Source organism: Aythya marila (assembly GCF_965140915.1).
Source record: "Aythya marila genome assembly, chromosome: 4".
Taxonomy (NCBI): Eukaryota; Metazoa; Chordata; class Aves; order Anseriformes; family Anatidae; genus Aythya; species Aythya marila.
Window position 1 is genome coordinate 32,717,140 of NC_139045.1, and position 19,393 is coordinate 32,736,532.

The 19,393-nt window shown below is 40.4% G+C and overlaps 1 protein-coding gene across 6 annotated transcripts in view; it reads right to left on the minus strand.

Annotated features, from left to right (window-relative positions):
* The window catches only part of FHIP1A (FHF complex subunit HOOK interacting protein 1A), a 94,263-nt gene that overhangs the window by 61,010 nt on the left and 13,860 nt on the right, over positions 1-19,393 (minus strand). For 3 of the 6 annotated variants that reach the window (XM_082759443.1, XM_082759447.1, XM_082759442.1), the window contains one exon: positions 15,395-15,490. The exons of 2 other annotated variants lie outside the window; for them this stretch is intronic. The gene's annotated coding sequence lies outside the window, so the exon portion shown is untranslated. Of the gene's footprint in view, positions 1-5,797; positions 5,908-7,852; positions 7,891-15,394; positions 15,491-19,393 lie in introns of those variants that run through there. One more of the 6 variants, XM_082759446.1, reaches the window with a different exon arrangement.

Sequence of the window (19,393 nt, forward strand, 5' to 3'; positions counted from 1 at the left end):
CTTGCTGCAGCCAGGCACTACAAGTGAGAAGGGGGCACTTCAGAGCTAGGCTCCTTTCCCCACCTGCAGGAACTTTTCCTTCCTACAGACGTGAACAGCTCTAGTGCTGCAGAACAGCCAGGCCAGAGGAGCTCCGCCACTTTTCCAGCTACTGGCAGTGTGAGTTGTGTCAGAACAGCCCATGCACCTCACATGGTTCTTATGGCACGCACCAGGTCCTGAAACCAAGCGTTGGTAAAGGCTGGGCACTCAGAGGATCCCTCCCGACAACCTGTCTTGAAAATAAGATACTTGTGACTCAGGAAGTGCAGAGCCTTCAAGCCTCTTTCTGTACGGGAAAATCCTGCCAGCCTGATCCCACAGGAGTTCCCCTCGCTACACATTTTTTTCCCATAGGGGATAAAATGCCTCTGTAGTCTTTTTTCCTTCAATACATTACGGAAGGCACAGCTTCTCCCACGCTAGTTTACGTGTATGGATTGTTTACTAAAATAATAATCAGAGAAGCTGCTCCAATTACTCTTTCAGCTATGCTAATACTTGGTAGGTATTCTGAATCTAAATGCTCCAATATCTGCCTGCATCTATAAACAACAGATGTATCTAAAGCATATTGTATTTTTAAAAGGGAGACAGCCAGCAGCAGAGTATTCCCACAGGCAGCCTTGTCAGGAAGAGATATAAGTAGTAAATAATTAATTTTCCCAGGTTAACTTGAATTCTAGACTAGCATTTGTGAGCAACAATGCCATGGCAAGGCAACTACCAATTCTAGTTTGTATTCCTGTCCAGTCAGGAGATTTACCTTACGTACAAGCACTGACAGCAAAAGTTTCACCATCTTGGAGATGGGAAAAATAAAGAATGCTTATGCAAGTCCAACAAAGGCTCTTCTGTGAAATAAAAAACGCAGAAGTGTGTGCTCAGCTACTGCTGGTTTGTTTTATCACTCCTTCCAGTTAGCAGGCCAAACACAGATAGGTGCTGAGCACTGATTTCAGATTTCAGCACACGGAGCCCTCCAGTATCACCTACCCTTCCTTGCAGAGCTACAAACGATTGAAGGTGTAATTCAGTGTTTACTGTGCCTTTTCCCCCTGCATTACAGACGTTTGGTGTGAAGGTTGGGGACAACTCTAAACAAAGGGGTGGGTGCAGTGCAGCCAACTCCTCTTTTCAACGCTGGTCATAAACTTAGCAGTTCAGCAAGTAAAGCTGCAAAAACAGTACATAAAATACTGTGAATATTACAGACTTGCATTCAATATTAGGTAACACCTGTGGTTTGAAGTGACTGAAGTTTTATATGGACTGTCAGCTGATGAATCATGATGCCATACCACACTTAGAGAAAGTAAAACAAAAAATACATTAATAGAATGATACAACGTTTATTCCTATTTGCTGCCTCAGAAGTGCTGGCAGCTCATTGCTCATACAATCAGGAATAAACTGGCCTTCAGGACAAAACTTTGTTGAAGGTAGTTGCTTCTCTCTGGAAATGGTCCACAAAATGGACAAGAAAACCATCGACCACATAAGAGATATAAACTTTATTAACATATTGCTTACATCAATTTTCTATCAAAGAAGGATTTTTTTATTTTGTTTTTGAGTAGCTCTCTATCTGTTGGTACCCATAAAGGTGACAGAAGAGTCCTTCACGCTTAGCAGTCCTTTCAAACTACAGAATCAAATCCAATGCCCGAGGGAAATTTGTCTTCCAGGTCTGATTTTAAGTTCTTGTGCTTCTAGAATTGCCGTGACTCTGTGACCGAGAGCAAAGTTAATGGACCTCAGGATCCTATTTCCATTTATTTCAGTTAGCTGAATTTTTAGAGGATCAGAATACAGTTATATATTTCTTTATCGTGGTTGTAATACAGCTTCATTATAAAGAAACAGGAGAAATGTTCTGCTCTGTTCTTTACAATCAATAGATTATGTAGCTCAGTCAACGAGCAGAAGGAATTATGAAAAAAGAAAGTGATCTTTAAACTATTAGTATTTTCAGAACAACTTCTCTTCCAGATACGCAGATTCCCACCTTCCAAATACAGCTAATAATGTCAGAGGCCCTGAGATTCATATGGTCAGAATGAATAATATTTACATTAAGCAAATGTATTGCCATAGTAACATAGACAACATCGAGCTATCTACCTGACACAGCTCACTAAATTATTTAGCATGCCAATACTACAGTGACACTGTGTAAATGATCACATTCATTAGGAGGAGAGTAGGTGCTGAAAAACTAAATGTTAGACAGCTAGATTTGTGGCCATGAAAACAACAGCACGAGTGCAGAAGACAGAAGCAAAGAAGAAGACTGCAGCCTGTAGCAGAACAGCGCGCCCCAAAATGTTTTATTTCAAAAGCATGCCCACACGCAAAGCAGGGCAAAACAGAGTCCCACTTACGGGACGTAATGCTGATCAGACATCATGGCCCAAACAAAATACAATATTAATTATTTTCTGCATTGCATTTTTGGGTTAACCATTTTATTAAATTAAGGTGCGTTTTCCATTCCTAGAGCTGTGATTTCTATGCTGTGGAATTACGAGAGCCAGCACACTGAAATAGTGCCCGTGAAGCAGCAGTAACTACGACACTCCCTCAGAAATCTGTAGAAATCTCTTCAACAATCAGCACATTTACAGCAAGCAGAGAGGTGTAGTATGCCGGGTGATAGCCTGCCACATACTCCCAAGAGGCAGATGATGGCTGGGATGGGAGTGCTTCGTGGCTATCCTCAACCCAAACTAAAGCAGTCTGGAAAACCCCAGCACCTCCTGCACTCTGGGTATTTCCCCTCATCACATGCAAGGGCAGAACAGTGACAGGACAGGAAAAAGGAGGGACAGATAAAGTCAGCTCTGTGACCAGGTGGATTTCTTCCTGAGCTTTGACAGCTGTAGCCCTTTCTTTTGTTGGGCACAAATCACATATTCATCTCTCTTTGAACTCAAAATAACTTAGTAAAAAAAAAAAAAAAACCAAAAAAAAACCTAAGCCTCATCACACACAGATCCAGGCACAAACCTAGTCCAGCCCAGCTCTAACCAACTCCTTTTCTCCTGATCTTTTTAATTCTTCACAGGCTCCACTTATAGAATTTCAATGCAAGAGAAAGCTCTGAATAATTTCTTCTACTGTTTTTTTTTTTCCCCTTGTTGTCTTATGGAAAATAAATCCGGCATACACCCTTCTCCACCCTCATGCTTGTATTATTACTCACTTGCATGGAAATGCCACCGAGTAAGTCTTTCTTAAAGACATTTTTATAGTACTAACAATAATCACAGCCAACCTCAAGACGATAGATTATCATAACAGAGACACAGGTAGAATTTCATCTTGAGAGACCAGCTTTTCAAAATATTGTAGCGTTTGGGCCACGCTGCTCTCCAGCGAGACGGCTGCTGAAATAACAAGTCTGCTTTCTTAAGTTATTTTAAATAAGAATTATTCAAGAACTGACTTGAACCTCTGCTGGAGAATTGGAGCAAAGTATGGAAAGCAGCAACGCAGTTGGAAAGCAGTTTTAGGAAGTGGCCTTATAGGAGCTATTGATAAAATCCCCGATTCCCTTCCTCTCCCTACAAAGTATTTCAGAGGCTCAGAATATATTCCATACTGTGAAAGGGTGTAACAAATTCTTGCTTCTGATCAAGGCTAACAATGGACTCACTGTCACATGAAAGAAATCCTCCCGAAATGTTCCATCTGCATAGCCTCAATCTTTCCTTCCACTTACCAGCTGAATCTCATTTCTGAGATAAAATAGTCAAAGATACTACCACCAAAGTAATTCTAAGACTTGATTTTTGCCAGATAGAAGATGAAAATAAATAAGGTTTCCTTCTGCTTGTTAAAGATCCCCTCTCCTGCTGGAATCTGCTACAGGAACATAGGAATGTTTCTGAGCAACTTGAGCATCCAGCTAAAGTAGCTGGCATAAGTCTTTGACAATGCAAGGTAAGAAACACTCAGCACCTAGGAGAGGTATCCTAACGCTAACCTCAAATCCCACTGAGGCTGAATTTTCTCCTGCAACTTCTGTCTTTCAAGTTTGTACCTGAAAGCACTAGAAAACTAAGTCCTGCTACATAAACTACAATCAATTCTAATCATAAAAAAACTTTTACTTTCAAGCCAACAGTGAGTAGATAAACCCAAGAAGTAACTGCAGTCCACAGGGATACTAACTTAACTTTATTAGATTTGGCTCCGCACCACTAATACTGCATCCAAATTGTTTCCTCCAGAAAAAAAAGAAAAAAAAATCAAGTAACAGCAACAAAACTCGCTTTACTCCAACAGAAGGGTTTTACAGATCAGACGTGGTACTGCTCCCAAGCGAAGTCCGTGCTTTTCCACAGTGCTGTACTCTGCTCTAACAAGTCTTCTCAAAAACAAACATCAGCAAGCATGCTAGAGTAGCTTTACACAAACATCAGCTCCGAGCCAGCAGAACCAGGGCTAATAGCGACCGCAGGTGAAGCTGAGCTGACCTCAGGCAGAACGGCCACCTCAGTACTGAGCCTCCTGGAGCTTCCTCTTCCAGGAACACGTGTACACAGTGGCTCCACACAGAGCCAGCAACCCTTTATTAATTTTGGCTCCGTTTCCTGCAAAACTGCTTGCAGCATTACCAGGGACAAACTGAGGCTGGAAACATTCAAGCCGGATTTTCTGGAGCGCTGAGCCACACCATGCCAGCTCTAACATACCTAAACTATTTTTGCATCTACAGCATAGACAGCCCTCTGTGCAGATAATCTGGCCACAAATCACTGTGAGTTGACTTTACATGCTTATGTTCAATGCAAAATACAAAAATTTTGCACAGTACAAATCATGAAATTGTATAACCAAAAATAAAGCCTACCGCACAACAGGAAAGCCAAAAGGAACTGTTGCCCAGTGATCAGATACAACTAAGCCAGTACACACAGTACCAGGTTCAGAAGAACAGCAAAATTTGTATCACTTAAAAGTATCATTTATCTGTAAAAGACAACCTTAGAGCAAAATGCTTTTTTTCGTGTAATAGATGACTCAAAATAGATTTATTATTGTTGGTGATTCTGCATACACGACAAAATTTAACCAGCTATAATGTTTTTTGCGTCCAGATTGCAAATAGACCTATCATGCACATCCCCCAGTAAATTAAGTTGGACAGCTAAAACTTCATAAGGGTACCCAATTTTAATTTCTGGATGACCAAACCTGTTCTGTGTCAGCAAGGCAAATTCCAGGCTGCAGTGCATTACCGAGTACTCCTCTCCTACAGTTACATACGAGTGTGCATGCACGCTAAGTGCAACGAATCTGAACAGTTCAGAAAGTATCCTGAGAAAACGAACAAAGGTCAAAATAGAGTATTTCTCTGGCTGAGTTAACTTTAAAAGTTGGACTAAAACATGTATAGGAACTGAATGGCAGCTCTACAGCAGTTTCACACATTAAGGTTAACAAGCAGTAAGCAGGCTAGCTGACAAGGACATAATTGGCATTAAAGGCGGCAGCAGCACATCTAATTTCCAGTGCTACAGTTATTATCTCAAGGGTGCTTTGTTAACATTGACTGTACAAATAGAATACCTTACATCAGTGTTTTTGCTTTTAGCATATTCAAGAATCCTATGGCACATTATGTTATTATCTCATACATTACTCTGATAGGGGACTTAGTCTCACCCAGTGCGATGCATCCTGTTTACTTTAATGCCAACTTGATTCCCCTTTCTCAAAGTGGAATAGAAAAACCATAAAAGGTTCGTACTTATAATTATTATACCGTTGTCCTTCCTTCCAGGGTTCCCCTTCAGACCCAGTTTTTCAAGGCAGAAAAAGTAACACAGTCAAACACTCACTGCTTCGAAGCCCTTCAACCTGGAAAGCCAAAAAAAAAAAAAAAAAAAGCACAATAGAGACCACATGCTTAACATTGTCATCAAACTGACGTGGAGCTCCCTGCTCGCAGAGGTGAAAATGTTTAAACACCATGCTAGACCAAAGCAAACTCAGTGCTTTGCAGGACTGAGCCCCAAAAGAACTAGAAACTGGGAAGAAAGACTCAAATCCAGGCCTTCTATACAATATAAAAGAACATGAACTGACGCAGGGTTGGCCTATATTTGATTGCGATGTAGTTTGTTTGCTTTTATTCACTGATGTATCAGCAAGCCAAAGTGGGCTCAAATAGATCCTTGGACATGGAGGGCTGCAGAGACTTTATGCTTAGTGGTTCCTAATCCACAAGGTGGAAGTCAGAGCCAACGGGCAGAGCAAACCCCCAAAACCAAGTATTTCTCATCCTCTTCTCTATGCCTGAGTCCTCCAACAGCTTGATTTTAAAGAAAGCACCAAAGCTGCAGTTATGCAGATCACTTGGCCAATGAACCAGGTCACATCAGGCAAAAAGAGGTAAGAGCTGACAGAGAGGGTTGTGTTTGTTTCTGAGGTGTTGTGGTACCTAACTAAATGCTACTTGCAAGAACATCCTAAGCATTCAGATCAAAGTCCACAGGAAACAACCAGTGCAAACATCCCCAGTTACACTGGGGCGTGGGGGCTGTTCTATTTTTAATACCCAAGAAGAACTCCTCCTGCTGTCCCTCCTCATCCAGGATGGGAACAGAACCTTTTGTACGGGAAAACACATTTAGCCATCAGCCTCTCTCACACTGGCAGCTGCTTTTATACATAGCAGGGAGACTGAAGAGGCAGAGCAAAACGGAGCTGTATCAGCTCAAGGCCAGGTCTTTAAAAGGAAGCAAGCATCTTCCCACTTTGCGTACCGCCACAACTCCCCAGGGCAATGAACTATGTCCCCTTCCCTCCCATCCTGCTCCACAGTGGAAAGGCATCTGTAACATGTTCTCTGACTGCCAGCAGCTCCCAGCCCTGACTCACTGAGCAGCACCGCTGCCGACGTACTCTGCACATAACTCAGATCCTCTCCTTCAAGTCAGGACTTCTGCGTATCTGCGTGCTCTTTCCACAATGCCTAGAACAACAAGCAGGCCAATTTTCTTGCAATAATTCCTGCATATCTAGAATAATGCTTTCAATTGTTCAATCATTTGGTGTCAGCCCATCTCCTGCAGACAACCTGCCATATCGCTGAAGGTACTATGTGAATTATAAGAAGAAAATAGGGAAATACAGATGGGTAAAATTAAAGAGGTGCATAAAGGACTAGTCCAAGCAGAAATAACTTCATTTTTTTTTCCACCCAATTCCATTTAATATCATTCCTGCAGAACAGCATTTCATTTATCAGAAAAGCATAAACGGGAGAGCGATGGAAATAGCAGAACTGAATTAAACAAAATGAACGTGTTGGTGGTTTGTTTTGTTTTGTTTTTTTTTCCAGACAAAAAAGGATGGGAAAAGTAAAGAAAAACTATAGGTGGAAAAGAGAAGATAGATTGCTCTGATTTGTATTGACAAACCACTAATCAACCTCTTCTGTAGTGCACAGTAATGTTCAAAAAAAACAACCTACTCCCATCACCACCTATGCATATACAAACCAGTACGTATACCAGCCAGTATGTTTTGCCGTTAGGAGTCAAGTTGCTGCACAAATGCCTTAATATGGAGGCAGATTTACTGTACAGGTCTTTCTAATTTCATGGTCAAATCCTACATGCACCATATATAAAGCATCTGAAACTTGCACATAAAAGTGACAGTTTCAGATGTAGGCACCCTGCTATAAAAACTGAACAACAACACACATACTAAATAAATCTTACGACATTTATTTCCTTATTTTAACAGTGAAAACATGAAGAAACAGAAGAAAAAAAAAAAACAGACATGGACTTACCTTACTATGCATTATTAAAATGCAAAGCACAGTAGCTTGTTAATTTTTCACTTGAAGTAACTGCATAACTTGTTTGGGAAATTATTCAGCAGAAAATACGTTCTAAAAACTCCAGTCATTTCATTTCACCTTTCATTTTCTATCACCTACAAGTCAGACTTGCATATGCAGTTTAATGAAAAGTAAAGTGCACAAATCCTTGAAGCCCAGATACAGAAGGAATGTGCTGTGAGCATCTGAGGTTCAGAACATCCCTTCTGAATTTGTCTTACTACAACACATAAGTATTTCCCTCCCCGCCCCCCCATCACCACAGGAAGCTCAGACAAGAAGCATGCAATCCCTTTCTATATATAATTGAGATATAAAGAAACATCAGTATAAACATGGCATGTCAGAAGTTAGTTTTATCACACTAGAAACAAAATCCCAGCTTTCTATACGTCAAGAAATATTTTCAATCTTCTATCTCCATGATGCTTGTCATGGACACATGCTAAGACGATGATAGATGAATGGCAATAGAATGATGATAGATTAAAAGTAATGACTGATTCAGGCGTACAAGATGCTTTGAAGAGTACCTGAAATATAAACATAAGTGTAGGAACAAGAAAATAATTATCCATACTTCCCCAGGCACAGATCGATTTTCTGTGGATTCTCCTGCTATTAAATGTGCAAGAATCAGGGTTGGGAAAGAAAGCAGAATCAGAGTTGAGGTAAATCAAAAAATTCAACCACAACAGATGTGCATTTACCTAACCATTTTCTCCTGACTCGCACAAAAGAGGTCTTCCAAAATTTCTTAGCAGCTAGGTCTGTAGCTGATGCTTGCTTACGGAGTCTAGGAGATGGGAAATGTGCATGCTAACCTCCTGTAAAAAAGGGAAGATGAGAAATTTGGCTACTCTTTATATAAAATGCTAAACACCTACCTGGGCTGCAGTTTGGAGGGACTGAAGTTACCACCTGGCCACTTGCACAGGTGACTTTTGTTGCTGCCTCCACTCAGGCTGTGAGCATGTGAGGGAGGACAGGCAGTGGCATCAGCTTACTCCTGACTTGAGTGGGAATTTGATTCACAGGGATCAGCCATTCCAGCTGCTCCCCCACAGATAGCTTTAGGACAATTATTCCTCATTATGAAATGTACACTGCTTTTGTATGCTACTATAGCATTCTACGAGGTTCAAGAAAGAGAGCAATAAATAAATATTGCTCTCTTATATTTAAAAAAATAAATAATTTTAATTAATAAAATAAAATAAATAATGAAATAAAAACAAATAATGAACGGGGAAAAAAAAAAATCACAACACAAACACTGGGTAATTTAATAGGAAGGCTTCTCCACTAGCTGTAACCATGGGCTAAGTAATTAGATGCAGCTCTGCAGCTGGTTTGACTCCAGCTTAGTAGAAGACCTCTCATTCTGGAGTGAGCTGTTTGCTATCTGCTTTCCACTGTTCATGAAGCACCCTCGGGCTAAGCTGCACAGCACTCAGCAGCAGTCCCCACACAGGCTCTGATGACATCTCTATATGCTGCCCATTTCCTACACTGAACTTGGCGTTGCCCAGTTTTAAAGTCTCTTTAAGACAACAGCTACTAGAAAGATGTGGAGGAATCACAAGTGGTGCTAGGAAATTAGCCACTGACAGAACTGAATTTTAGTCTAATGAGATAAAACAAGATTCCAGCTAGAGGCCAATACCGTTCAACATCTTTGTTAATGAGTGCAGTACCAGAGTGCACTCCCATGCTGGTTTGTGGAAATTATAGAAGTGGGAGGAGTAGCTGATAGATTAGATAGCTGTGATACCATTCTGAGATCCCAGCAGGCAGAAGGGATGATGAGAGAGGACACTCACAAAGTTCAATATGCAAAAGCCCTGCACCTGGGGAGGGATAGCTCCAGGCACAAGCACGCACTGGGGACTAACCAGCTAGAAAGCAGCCTGGCACAAGACGCAGGGACCTGGCAGACACCAGGCAGACCATGAAGCAGCTACATGTTCTTGCTGCAAGGCTGACACACAGCCATCGCTGCATCCCTCCTGGCCTGCAGCAGGAGCAGGATTGCCAGCAGGTCCAGGGCAGCTGGACAGGATGACCTCCAGAGGTGTCAGCCAGCCTCAGCTGTGCTGCTACTCTGGGAAGGGGCAGGAGAAGGCAGAGGAAAGGCCAGCACCATTGAGGCCCATCTTTAATCCAAAAGTGAGAGACTCTCCTCATACCAGACGTTTTGCTTATCTCTGACTACACCAGTTGCAAAAGCAAACTGCTGTTGCTCTTATTAAAAGCTAATAAAACTACTAGCTACACAAAATATCTAATAGTGCTTGCACAGCAGTTTCGCTTATTTTATTTAGAACAGCAGAGCACTGCTCCACACATCACACCTCCAATGCTCTAAGGCAGTACAACTATGACTACCCTCTCAGCAATCAGAAAAGCAGCAGAATGATACCAAGCACCTTGAGACCAGGCCCCTTCACTTCTCACCTGCAACCAGTCTGAAGGGGGTATTTTACACTGGAGAGAGACAAAAAGGAAAACTGCTTCTAAAGCTCTTGACCCTGGACTGCACCTCCGGAGAGGCATCACATGTAGACATGCCTCGGTCAGATACAAAGCTCACATTGTTTCGCAACACTGAGGAACCTATTTGGGAAGCTAGTGGTAATATGGTGAATTAAACATGCTACGAGAGAACATGCAAACTCAGTTCTCTTATTAGTAACATGCTAATCCATAGATTATAAAACAACGCTTGAAAATGTAGAACAGATGCATTTACGTGACTTCCTCAGTTCGTATTTCAGAACACAAAAATAGATAAATTTCTATGTATCACTGGAGGAGATTTTCCAGAATACCTGCTTGTAAGATAATTGTGCAAACAATCCAAATATTTCCATTATAAAAGAAAAACAAAACATTGATAAAAGAGCACCAGTAACTGCTCAGGGCTTGCTGTTGGTTTTTGTTTGCCTTTTTCTTCCTCCCCAGTTTCAGGAAAAGTGAGAAATTCTGAACAAGGTCATTCATGATACTGCTTCAGCTGCTGCCTTGCCTTTCAGAAGCAGCAGACCAGTTTTTCTTGTTTCTTTTCCAAAGGCAGTGGGACAATAGCTTCATCTCCCCAATTAACTACTGTGGGGCACTCAGCTCTAGGCAGTTGGCTTACCCTGCATGAGCACTTATTACTACCGTCCTACTTGTTTGTATTTCTCAAGACACAGCATATTAGCTCTTCAACCGTAGTTGCTTTCTACATGTTCATTCCGCTGAGTTTGTCTCACTGGATTTCTTCAACTGCGTCTCATTAAAGCCTGATTATTTTCCCCCTCTGTATGGCATGTCGACTTGCAGCAGCATTAACCAATGAAAGCAGAATCCAGCCCCACAGCCTTAAGATGTATGAGACCCCAAAGCTTTCTAGGCTATGATTTTTAGTGTCCAAAGATTAACAGTTCATCTTAATCTCAGTTCTACCTTTCTAGGACAATAGTTTAGAGAGTCTCTGATAGGGTTTTCACTAAAATACATCTCCAAAGGATGGGATGATCCAGTTAAACAACCCAGGGTTTCCAAGAAAGCGAGGTCCTTCCCCTTGTGCCATATCCCTAGCACTTGTATTTTGTGCATGGAAGCGCACCTGGTCACCCCCAAGCTGATTCAGTTTACCAAACTATCAGAAGCAAACCCAGGAGAACAGAGAAAGGGACAGTTTCCTGATCAGTGGGGCTGTGCAGCTCCCACCTCTGACAGAGGCTAGAGCAGCTCGGCTGCTCCTGGGACTATTCCCTAATTTTTTATTACCATAGTTGTATATTTAGAGCCCTTCCAGAGTGGAATGCTGAGGATTTACACTTCCATACCTTACCATTTCTCACTGAGACAGTCATTAAACACAGGTTAATTCTTCTGAAATAACATTACAAGAATTCAAATTTCTCAGCAGTAAACATTTCAACATGTTTAAAATGCCAGGAGACACTAGATCCCTGTTCACACTTCATTCAGAACTGTCCAAATGCAAAGAAAATATTCCCTGGCCTGGTTGCCACCATGTCCCTAGCAAGGGACACAAAACTGATACAGGACATGCATGGAAATATAACAAAATGCTAGCAGAATTGGACAAAAAAAGAACTTACTGGCCAATAGATACATTCCTAGGAATGTTTAGAGAAACAATCATGTTCAGTATATCTAATAAAATAAAAAGAATTCCTTATTTTCTTAAAACTTTTCACATCCTTTCCTCTTCTGGCACTGGAAGAAGTCTGTTTCTTCAAATATTTCTTCAAACATCTCTTTCATGTTTTATTTCCCCCATATTATTCCCCTGTAATGTTCAGCTCTGCTTTTGGTCAATTCCAAACTAATAACACCCTTTGAGGCCAGCAGATTCTTCTTCAGAACCCATAACACGCCCCACCCAACACAGAAATTAACAGTAGTCTGTTTATCTCCTATACAGTCACAAAGAAGTGTAAGAAAGGATACAGAAACTTCCTCATCTATTCTATTCCATCCTCAAAGATCCTTGGTATGGAGGGAACTGATTGCAAAAGCACCTACCGTGACTCCAGTAGAAGGGCTGCAGTACCCACCTTAAAATGCTGTTTTCTGTTCAGCTGACACACCCTTGAAAGGGCGAACAGACTGATAAGGTTACAGCCTTCCCACAAGGAGAGAAGCAGAAAACTAACTTGCTCCTTTCAGGCAAAATGCATTTTTAAATTGCTCCTGTGATGATAGCTATCATCATCACCTACCTATCACATCAAAATAAAGTTTCAATCTTGCCATTCACAACTAGCAGAAAGTTATGCTGAAGTTTCTAAGCTGTTTCCAGAACAGAAGTAGATATTTCAATTATTTTGACTTTTGAAAGTTTTTTCCATGTCATGACCTTCATAACGGTTAGAACTGGAAGATCGCCTTGGCTATCAAGTCCAGTCAATTTATAATTTATAATCCCCTTGATAAATTAATCAGACTCCAGATTTTTAATATTCTCTTACATTCACTGAAGATACTATGGCATCTTCAAAGCAGTGAAATATTAGTCTGCACAGATTTTCTAGTATCACACCGTTGCCTACTTACTAGTGTCACCCATAGAATCAGATAACTGTCAAAGAGTTCTATGAATTTTGCTTAAATGAGGACACAAGTAATTGTAATCTTTAAAGACTGTACAGTAAGACAAATTTTCAAGTTACTGAATTCACAAGGAAAAGCTACATTACCACAGCCTCTTCAAAAGATTCATTTTCTTAGTTGCAGCTGGTTGCTCAAGGGCATACCTAAACAATTGGTTCATGAGACTAAAATAAATGCTTCTCTCCAGCACATCCTACAACAACAGTGCTCTGCTGCTAGATTGTACAAAAAGTTTATCTTGCATAGGCCACTTGAGAATTTACAACATTTTACAGATTAGCAATCTAATTTCAACACACTGGGGGAACAAACTCAACTCAAACAAAGGTTACGAGGACTTGGGAACAACCAGCAAAACTAGGAGTTATTAAATATCAACGTTTTGAGATTTAAATTTATTTTTAATTGTTACCTGTCTTCTCAGTGTAACTGGGTAGCCACTAGGTGTGAAGAACAGCTATGAAGTGAAAGAAACACTACTGAGGAAAATCAATATTAACTGGTGATTACCAAGTTATTTTCCAGTATCCCTTTTTATATCTGGAGGATCAAAGAACTTCAGAAAGCAATTGAATTCTAATTATACAGTGATTAAACTGACAAACATCAACTGTCTTGCACTGAAACAAAATGTTTATACATTCCTTGGAATGTAAATTCAAATTTCAGAAAATTAATTCCCAGAGCAGTACCACTCAAGTCAATGAGTTACACTAATTTTACCTGTGAGAATACAGATTTGGGTCAGAGTTTCAAAATCATTTTGAGTTATCCTCAATCATCAACTATTCCCTCACTAGCAAGAAGATTTCCTGCCTCTTCAATATAACGTTCCTGTTCAAAGGGAGGCAAAAACCCCCTATGTTTCACAAAAAAAAAAAAAAAAAAAAACACATTCACACAAACCAGTTGAAAAGTTTTAGAACCTGGGGCTGAAGTAGTCAGCTGCACACCTTCATAATATATGGAAATGGCCTGCAACAAAGCAGCCTCTGTGTCAGATACACTGCTGCACTGCACTGGTAATGAAGACCAAGCTTTCAGATTGAATGGACATAAAAAGGATGTTACAAGAAATCATTTTGCAAACTGCATGCTGCTTCTAGCAACTGGCGCCCCACAGGAATATATCATGTTTATCTAATCACTTCCATCTTCTCGTGGTTAAGATAAGCCACAGTTCATTTTAGTTAATAGAGCCACAGAAGTAGGGTGAAACAAGTATTCTGCTTAGCCTGCATTTTGTAAACTTGTGCACACATGTGCCAATGAAATCAAATTAATTTGATTTGATATTTTTTTCAGCTTTGAACCTCATGCACTGCCAGCAAACCACGCTAATCTAATCTGGGTGGTAGAAAAAAAAAGTTCTCCAAAATTCCTTCTCAGTAATGTTATACTTACAGTTTCCAAATCTTTGTTCTAAGGGACTTACAATAAAAACAATACTTGATGTAAATTTTTCATTTCAACTTAATATGAAATTAAGACCATGAATATTGCTTCCAAAAGCCCAACAGTATGTTTTAAGCAGGTGACATTGAATTTTCACGTAGACAATTCTATTTCTAGCAAACCAGAGTTTGAAAACTTATTCTAGAATCCAGTGACATAAATGACAATGTATATCCACAGCCCTGAAGCATACACTAAAGCAGAGGTGACAAGTCCTTTAAAAAAATATAAAAAGAGAATATTAAATGTGATTCAAGTGCCTACAACTCTGATCCTGCATTCTCCCCTCTCTGGGTATCTCCATTTGCTGCCTCTGTTCCAGCACCAGTGTTAATTTGTGACTCAAACAAGAGAACGTATTGTTACAAGCCACAGAAGGTATCAGAAATATACATGATTTCTAAAAGTAACTAGTAAAATTCATTTAAAAAAAAGGAGAGAAAAGAACTTACAGAACAGAAAACTATTGGTTTTGATTAAATAAGCACATGGCTAGAGATACCTCTACATGCTTGCACTATTCGCATATTGCCCCCACGCACCTGTGACCCGAAAATACCCCTGTGCTGAACTGATCCGTGACCCCCGTCAGTACAGATGCTGCTGTGCTCTCTGCTCAGTTGCAGGTATGAGTACACGCAGGTGGAACCCAAACCTGACCAACAGGAAAATGTGCTGAATTGCACGAACGCTATGCCCTCTCTGGTTTCACCTCAGAACAGCACTCCTGAGGCACTGCCCTGGGAAACCCAGCTCTGTGCTTGTGCAGCAAAACTTCCACCAGACCTCTGCCCCTTCTTTCCAGTGCCATAAACCTGTCACCTCCTGCTTAAGGACAGTTCAACCCAAAAACCCACCCTGGCTCTGCACTGGTGTGTACAGAATGAATGCGTCGCACAGCATTACCTTCACTGCTTGCCTGATTAAAAAGAAGTTTGTCTGACAACAGCTCCAGAAAGGCTTCTCTGGTGTTTTCCTGTTCAGCCTGTTCAGGTTCTCAGACTGCAGAAAGAAAACCAAAATCTAATCAATAAGTTTACATTTAGCCTTCCAATTAAATCTGTTCTTACAGGCCTATAAATTAACAACACCTACTCCTCTCTTTGATCTATTGTGTTATGAAAATCAGACACACACTTATTTTTTTTGCAGTATCATTAAAAGTTCTTCATTTTTAGGTCTGAACTTAGCAGATCTCAACTACTCAAAATGACCACAAATTCCCTTTGTGCTGCTTTGAACTTACCAAACCTCCTTTTTTCCGAGTGGTCTCCAATTTCCTTTGGTTTAGTACCAAGCACAATTTCCACTAAGTTAGTACTAAAATAAAGCCAGTTCTGGAAAGATAACTACTTATTACTTCTATTTCAGTATGACTGAAGTTGAGAAAACCAGCTGTCGCTACCAGCAGAAAACTAGTCTTACTTTTTCATTTCATCTTGCCAGTGTCCTGTCCCACCTATCATTACACACCGTTAACTTTACTGCACTGTGCATAAATTCTTCAGGACAAAATAATGGACTTACTTAATTAGACTTGAGACACAAGTAATGTCAAATAAGTCAAGGTGGTTGGACAAAACATTTTTTATGACACACCCTGAAACTCTGGAATGAATAGCCCTGATTATGTGATACACACACAAGTTTTTTTCCTTGTTTGTCTTGAACTGAGAAAGATCGTGTCTTACGCATTACTGAAGTAATGTACACACCTTTGTGCTTCTCCAAGCTTCCAGATAAATGCATCCTTTATGGACCTATCCCCCAGCACCACAGTAAGAGCAAATTCATACACTGGGATGTAGTGATGGAAGATAAAGACAATAAGAACTGTTTAAATCATTTATAGCACATCATTGGCTCCTAAAAAAGGCCATACCAAGTAGCCTGCAAATAGGAATCCTATGAAAGTGTAAAATCTAAGTCATGTATTGCTCTTTTCTATTAACATTTTGTGAAGCTCGAGGCAGTTTAAGAATTACCTACATCAGTAGAACAGAACCTTAGCCTGTAACACTCATTTCACATAACTGATAAAAACCAAATTTTTCACTGGATTGCTCCTATGATACAGCTCATTGCTGGGAAGAAAGAAAATATTCCCGCCCCACAAGGCTACATCTTCATAATTTTTCTAATTTTTTTTTTAAATCACAACTCAAAGCCTTACAAATCTTTCACCAGGAAAAAAAAAAACAAAACAAACAAACATAATTTAGCTGAAAGAAAGCTTTATCCTAATATCCTGCATACAAACGAAGTAACTTAAAAGAGGTTTTAAAGTATTTTGTGTTTTTTCCATTCTGAAATTCCAACCTGGACTTAGGAAAGATTTCCTTAAAGGAGTTTAATTGAAAACAAAAACATACTCGGAAACATACTTATTTCAAATGCAATAATATTTTCTGATTATCAACTGGTACTAAAATCTTTATCAGTGATAAACTTGAACTAGAAACTCAAGCTATTAAGTTAATGAAAAAAAAAACAATCCCATTTCTTGCTATCGTTAGCTAAACCAAGAAGATCTCAAACATACTAGTAAAACTGATGGCTGGAGCCAGCACAGTAGGAACTACAGACAGTTGGTATTAGTTCTATTACTCTCTACCATCAGTGAACGTGTTGCCTGCCCATAAACCTAACTAGATTTTAAGTCTGGTAAGGAAGAAACAAGTCACTGAAAGCTCTACACCTGCTATAAATGAATTTACAGAATGAGATGGGAATACAGTCTGAACAGGTTCTGGTCCTTTGTTTTCTATCAGGAAAACCAACTGGCCTCAACTCTAATAATGACAACCCACCTGGAGAACAACTCTTACCTACAGCAATTGATGGAGAAACAGTCACTTGGGAAATCAAGAGCTTCCATACAGCCACAGAGACATAGATCACTGCAGCTCAGTCCATTTCAAAGTTGACACTCTTTCAATTTTGGAGGTAGTGCCACCTGTGCTGGGAACATGTAGTGCTTCTGGACAAACACCCTGCTGTGGCTGAGCCTCTGGAAAAGGCTTGACATTCAGATACATTTTTTATAATTTGCATTTAATAAAAACAGGTTTACAGCCCTGTCAGAACTGCCAAGTAATTCCTTCAGACAATGAAAACCAGAACAGATTAAATGCTTAACTTGTCAAGCATCATTGTTTCTGCAGCCCCCGGTTTCATAAAGATCCTTTCATACAGTACTTTGGGAACCCCTACAATATATTGCAGAGAAACCAGCTGTTTCCCTAGCCATTACAGAGAAGCACAGGTTAGTATTAGAAGAATCTTTCCTTTCCAGTTGGACAAAGCAGAAATCTCCCATTCACAGGTGCACACAAACTGCATCAAGCACGAGGTGGAAGAATGACTGACTATGCTGTATTACAGGGAAGGACAAGACCAAACACATGCTACATCAAAACGTGATGAAAGATGATGTTCATTTTCATAAAGCAAGTGTTAGGAGTTTTACAAAGAACAAGCAGGACACCAGAGTTTACATTATCTACCAGCTGTTCCTATCCTTTCCAATCAGTTTCAAAGAAAACTGGAGTATACAAACAGCAGGAACTAGTGATCACTTGAAAATATCACTTCACACTAGTTCTGCTTTATGACACTATTTGAATGGCACGAATGGACTACCTAGTATGACTAACACAGCTCTGGAAACCGAACATACTGACGAATGGCAAGCTTGTCTGTACTAATCCCCATCTCATTTAACTCCCACACATTGGGCTCGCTCCTGCCATCCAACTTCACTTCTCTTATCCACACCAGTTCCTTATTCCAATCTTGCAATCAACATCCACATCTCCTCCCCAAATGGTGCCAACTCTTATATGAAACATTCAAGCTACACAGACCACGCCCCTGTCTGTGCTCTTTGATCAGCTCTTTTTGCAGACTAAGTTCCACTTGGGGAGGCAACGCACATATCCAGCCCTTTCCACCTTGTAAAGCAGCTTATCTCATAAAAAAAGCACACGTACAATGTTGCAGCAAGAACCAAATGATACTCATACTTGTAGATCAGGTCTGGGAGAGATTTATCTGAATTTTCATCTGTCAGTTGACTAGTTTCACTGCACAGAAAGGTGAAGTAAGACAGCACAATGACAAACCGAAGTCTAGCAGTCCCTGCCCCTTGTTCTGTTTTCATAGTAAGAGCACACAAACTTTAGAAATCCTCTTTTTTTTTTTAAGTAGAGATGGAGATGACAAGTCCTTCCTCCTTGAACTCTTTGGGTATCCTACAGTGTACCCGTTAGGAACAAAACGCACATATTCATCTCATGAGGAGCTTTTCAACTATTTTATGTCCCATAGCCCAAATGACAAGGAGATACTCTGAAAAGAAAAAAAGAGGAATTATTCCAACTCACGAAAATCCTGGTATATAGCCTTGTGTGTCCTCACCGGTGTGCCACTGGTGATCTATGACCTACATAAACACTATGTAGGTCACAAAGTATTGCTCTCCAGAAGTCTGCAGGGCACTGAGAAACAGCTGAAGTGCGTTTGATAATTGCCATATATTGATTTCACGTGTTAGCAATTACTGTGGTTGCCACAGGAATATTATGCAAGTGTCACCCTGCAGAGGATACTGTATAGGTGTGAACAAGAAGAGAAATGATTCAGTGCACACGGGCAGGACGCTCCAGAACTCACATCACCTAAATGCAGCTCAGTGCTACTGGAGCCTCCACTCAGCACTGTAAATAAAGTTGAAGTCTCAAGCCCATTTTTCAGAGGAGTTGTGTCCATCAAGCCAGAGCCTATCGTGACAGCCAGTATTCCAAATTGAGACCTCATACTTCAGCAGACACTTCTATTATGCATTACTTATTAAACACATCCACTTCACCTGCAATTAATGTGTCTACAGCAAAGAACATCTTG